Below are 6,000 nucleotides of genomic sequence, written 5' to 3' on the forward strand. Positions count from 1 at the left end.
GGGGAAAGCTGTGGTACCTTTTGCATCCTGAACCAGCCTGGCTTGCTGCCCACTAACTGCATTTTATCCTGCAATCCTGCCATCCAGCTGGCCTTTTAGTATCCAGTTACCAGAATTGCCAGTCCAGAAGTGCCATCTGGTGACCAGAACAGCCCAGCTGTTTGCCAGACGCGCCGCAGTGTAATGACCAGACCCTATTGACAGTCCAAAAATCCCAAAACTAAAAGTGCACTGTGAGTATAAAACACTACCCCATAGAAATCCATAGTATATCTTGTCTTCCCTTTGTCCTTATCCCACTCTCTAAGCCATCCTTTCCTTATCCTAATAATCTGTAAAACTGTCAGAATTATCCGTGCAACGCTGCCCTTGATTTCTAGTGCTAGCGCCATCTCTCTTTTCAATTTTGTCTTGTGTAATCCTATGCCATTAGTCATATTTCGAGTGATCAGACTGGTTTCCACCAGGGTTGGGCGTTGGGTGATAGGGTTGAACTTGCGAATCAACCTTGGATCTTACTGTGTCTGTCTTTGGTGGCCTAGCCTGAATACTCTAGTGTAGAGTAAAACTGTTCTTGTCACAACTGATTTCCTTTCCTATTTCACGGTTTCATTTTACTCAAAGCGCACCTTTTTATATCTTGCATAACTCATCCAATTTACCAGCTAGAGACTTACTTTCAGTTCCATATTATCCCTGTGATATACTTCTATCCACCAGCCCAAAAACCACTCCAAATCTGTTTATTTTACCCGTTTTTAGTAAAAACCGTTTTGGTAATTTAAGGCGGGAATTGAAAAATGCTACTTTTACACAAGTCATTTTGCAGCAATCTGTTTTAAACTTTCCACTCATTTTCAAACAGTATGCTTTAGGTAATCCATTATTTTGTGATTGTTAGTGTCTTGGCATTGTTGCTTTAGTGGGGAATTATGTTTGCTTCAAGGTTTTTAACACATTCATTATTTATTTGTCCATTTCCGAGTGTCATTTCATAACATTGCAAGGGGTTTAAAATCCTCTCTTATTTGGGGAGGGAAAGTCTGATTTGGATTCCGTCTCCTGTTTCTTATTTCTGATGACCTACTGCTTCTGTTTATCCACTCAGAATTGATTATTTGTGGGTTGAGGAAACATTACATGGGTAAATCCTAACTTGGGTGCTATCTTTCCTAAACCAAAAAGTGCTCCTATTCTATCCCAACTGGAGCGCCAGGTACAGAACCTAGCCCAGGATCTGGGTCGCATGTTGAGGGCTCAACAGAACCCTCAGATAAACATGGCGGCTCAGAACCCCACAAACCAAGGGTCTCGTACTGTAGAACAACGATGGGGAGAGAACCCTGACAACTCATTGGTTCCAGAGGAGGAGGCACGGGAGGAAAGGGGGTGTAAAGCCCTAGGGGAAGCTTCCTGGACATCCAGGAACCGGAACACAAATCTCTTGCCACCGAAAATCTGCAACCCATGAAACAGAGGGTGGATAGGAGAAATAAAGAACTCAAAAATGCCAATTTTGTGGAGGAAGTTAGTGTCCTCCAATTTGAAGGGGAAGAATCCTTAGAGGATCTGGGAAGAAGATCTCCTCCTTCAGGGACGGGGGACTCCTCCCAAAGGAAAATGGGTCCCAAGAGTTTTAAATGAAGACTGGGTGGATGTGGGGACTGAGTCAGAATCGGCCATCCTTGAACCCCAGAATGAGCATCCAGGAAACCCAATAGTAACAGAGGGAACCCAAACCTCACAAACCAATTCTGTTGACTGCCTCTAAATAGGGGGGCAGCCCAGAATCAGAAAAAGGGGAGCCCGAAACTCCCCAAATAGCAGAATGTAAAAATGTTCTTTCAGATCCCCAAACTCCAACACAGAATTATGCCCAAACTACCCCTGTGTCAGAGTCAAAAATAAGGAAGTTGACCATCAAGCTTGCCCAAAATGCACTTTACCTTTGCCCATTGGAGGAGAAAGAGGGTAGATGTTATGCCCCGGTCCAGGTGCACAGGCAATGTACATTTCCGGTGCTGGTGGACACTGGATCCCAAGCCACTCTTCTGTCAAAAAGGGCCTTTGATCAGCTGAATTCAGGAAGGGTGGTAGAGATACCAGATCCCTCTCACTCCTCTTCCTGGACAACTCCAGAACTTCGATGGGAATGAAATTCCTGTCGAGGGGGCTGCAGATTTGGAAAAAAAAATTGGGCGACACGAAGTGCAACACCCAGTCATAGTCGTGACTCCAGAGGGCACACCCTGTCTACTAGGGAATGACATCCTTCACAGGCTGTCCCCCCTAATAGACTGTGTGAATAAGGTCCTCTGAACTCAGACTAACAGGCCAATAAAATTGAAACCATGTTAGTTTAAATGGCACATGCCACATGGTTGAACAAAAACCTCATCATATTGAGTTTCATTTTCAGAACAATCAAATACCTGACTTGAGAGGATTCCAAGATGGCCGCCGGCACTGAGTAGACGTGCCGACGGCGCTCTCCGGACCCAACTGAAGCGAGGTGCCCACCGCCCCTTCAGTAAGCTTTTGTTGCAGCCAGGATGGACCGTTGGTGAGTAAGGACGAAGCGGGAATCACCTGGAGTCAGCAGGTACTGGTCACGGGTCCTCGGGAGTGGTGCAGCCGAGAAGGGACCAGTGACGGCCTGCACGGCGGACAGTGGGAGCTCTTGAGAAAGTGCCGATGCAATCGGGGCCGGCAGCGTGAAGAGCCAGGAGGCTCTAAACATGGGCTGCAGGCACAGACGAATGCGCGGAGGCTGCACCGCGGCTCGCCCATCCCCCCCGAGGCGAAAGGGTGCGGAGTGCCGGGAGGAGTTGCTGTGGCATGCGGGGCCGCGGAGCACAAGTCGCAGGAGGTGTCTGGCGGAGGAGGAGGTGCGGCAGGGGGGTGCCGGAGGGGCTGTATGTGTGCAGCTGAGCTTGTGGAACTGCCGCAGGGACGCTCTCGCCCCTCTGGGCCAGGCGCTGCAGGCATGAGAGACCGCCGAAGCCGGGACTTCCTCCGAGTCCCCACCAGGTACGCGGGAGTGCGACGTGAAAACGGGAGTGAAGGAAGCCAGGAGGAGCTGCGGTGGCGTGGTCTGGCCCAGGAAGGTGCCGTGGAGCACAGGTCACAGGAGAAAGCCGGTGGAGGAGGAGGTGCCCTGGGGCGCCGGAGGGGCCGAGCTGGTGGAGGAGCCGCGGGGGCGCTCCCGCCCCCAAGGCCCAGCGCTGCAGATCTGAGAGGCCTGCCGCGGCCGAGGCTCCCTACGAGTCCCCATCAAGTAAGCAGAAGCGCGAAGGGAGAACGGGAGTGGAGAGGGATTTTGAAGGTGGCTGGAGGTCTGCTAAGAGGGGAAGAGAACCCTTCAAGTTTGAGGTGGGTGAGGGGGCCGCCCCCCACCAATTGAGGAGAAATGAAGAAAAGGAGTCGGGCGGGCCTGCCTGGGAGAGAAGCGGGGGCTGGAGCAGCTTAGTCAGCCCCCACTGTATATTCAAGTGAGTCTTTCATCGGGTTTTCCACCACTTCTTCCCGGCAATGCTCAGAAGGGCACGTATTCACAGAGGATTGTAGTGACTGAGGTCCCCGCTTCCTAGAGTCAAGAAACCTCACCCCTTCCAAATACAGAGGGAGGTCTGCCTTCCAGGACTGCCCTAGAGGCACAAAATTCAGGGGAGTGTGCAACATGAACAGCAAGAGCAAAAGTAAAGGGGGGAGGGCAGCCCCAACCCCACGTGACATGGTAGGCATGCTCCCAGCAATCTGGCCAGCACAGTCTTTGCAGGAAGGCTCTGGGTCCTGTCGGGAGAATCTCAGGGAGGACTTAGACCAGGGAAGCTTGGAGGAACAGGCAGCGATGTCCAGACGGGAATTCCAGGGGGAGCTTCAGACTTTACAATTGAATCTATCAAAGACTTTTCAGGAACAATTTCAATTGATGAGGGCAGACCTAAATGAAGCACTGGGAGAGATTAGACAAGAGCTGAGGCAATAGGGTGAAAGAACTGACACGCTGTAAAAAGGTCTCCAAGAAGTAGAGGATGACACCATAGCTAACAGCGAAGCCATAGAGAGGATCGACGTGGCAACAAGAAACCTGGAGGTTCAGATGGAAGATTTAGAAAATAGATCCCGAAGGATCAACATTAGAGTGAAACTTCTGCCGGAGACAGTGCCAGATAAGGACTTGAAAGTGGTCCTTCAGGGCATTTTTGCTGACATCTTAAACGAAGAGTGCCCTGAGAAGGTTGAACGTGACCGAGTGCACAGAATGGGGTGGTTGTCCAAAGGCCAGATGGGGAGGCCTAGGGATGTTCTGGCTGCATTTACTAGATATGCCCAGAAGGAGGCAGTACTTTGAGCGGCTCGGCAGCGGGAGCCCATTACATTCAAAGGTCAGCAAATTGCACTGTTTCAAGATATGGCAAGTAGCACGCTTCTAAAAAGGAGACAAATGAGCCCATTGCTAAAGGTTTTCAACGAGAAGGACATACGGTACAAATGGACCTTCCCCTTTGGCCTGCTTTTTGAATGGGAGGGTGCCCAGAATCTCTACAGGAAGGGGCTGATCTCCTGCATATGGACTTTGATGAAACTCCTTCGAACTCAGGAGCTCAGGGCGTGAAGGTCCGCCCCAGGCCGAAACCCTGGGGATGGACGACAGTAGGAGCAAACAGGAGAAGAGGGGGTGACGGAAGCAAGAAGCAGCGAAAATGAAACCCAGACGAGGACAGGAACGGGACATCAGTCGACTCCTGATTTCGAGGCCGGTAAAGGGGGTGGTGGGCCTCTAAAAGGGGATTTGAGGAAATGGGACTTAGGAGGAGCAACCATTTTGGGAAAGGAAAGGGCGGAGATGCCCGAGTTTGGAGTGGTGAGTAGGCGGGAAGGGGGTGCCCTTTCAGGGAGGGAGTTAGGGGGGGAATGGGGATGTTGGGGGGAGTGGGTCAAGGGGTGGGGGTGGACGAGTCATCCAGAGGAGGGAGGGTAGAGAGGACAGTAGCTTATGGCGCGGCCCAAGTCGCGAATCATAACTCCTGAAGTGGTTAATGCATAATGTGAGAGGGCTGAACTCCCCTCTAAAGAGGAAGAAGTTGGAGCTCTTCACAAGAAAAGAGAAACCCCATATTATGGGGCTTCAAGAAACACACCTGTTACACAAGGACCAGGGAAGACTGAAGCTGCGTGGATTCGCTCAGATCTTCCATGCCTCAGGGCAGAGTAAAGCAAGGGGGGTTGCTCTAGCAATTAGGAACACGGTTGACTTTGTTGCTGAAGCAGTTATGAGAGATAAGGAGGGGAGATACGTAGTGGTCAGGGGAAAATATCAGGATGCCCCATATACCTTTGCGGTAATATATGGCCCCAAATCCGTCCAGGGACAGTTCTTGCTGCAGGTTTTGGAAATATTGGAGGAGCATTCTAGGGGGCAGATTGTTTTGCTGGGAGACCTGAACATTGCTTGGGATAGGGAGAGGGACAGAAATGGTAAGTGAGTGAGCGGGGGGGGAGGGCGGTGATGTCAGTTGAATTGAAGGAGAGGATTGGGAGGTTGGGTCTGAAGGACGTGTGGAGAGAGCTGAAGGGGGAGGAGGAGGGCTATACTTTCTTATCGGGAGTACATAGATCGCAATCCAGAATAGACAATATATGGGTTTCAGTAGGACTGGTGGGAGGCATTTGTGAGGTGAATGTGGGTCCGATAAGGATAGCGGATCATAAGATAGTCTCTGTGGTTCTAGATCTGGGTGGAAGGGTGAGGGGAGTTTGGGGCTTTACATTTCCATGGGCAGTTCTGAGGGACCCTGCATTTCGCAGCGATATAGAGGAGAAGATTGGGACCTTCTTTTCTATTAATAGAAAGGAGGATACGGGAGAAGGGGTACGCTGGGATGCGTTTAAGGCCACCATCAGGGGGGACTTAATTGCTGCAACTGCTTTCCGCATGAAACAATTGAAGGCTTTAGAGGCCCAACTTGAATCGGAGGTGGAAGCGGCTAGGCAGGC

Source organism: Ambystoma mexicanum, chromosome 6q, assembly GCF_040938575.1.
Source record: "Ambystoma mexicanum isolate Mex_15411 chromosome 6q, UKY_AmexF1_1, whole genome shotgun sequence".
In the NCBI taxonomy this organism is placed as follows: domain Eukaryota; kingdom Metazoa; phylum Chordata; class Amphibia; order Caudata; family Ambystomatidae; genus Ambystoma; species Ambystoma mexicanum.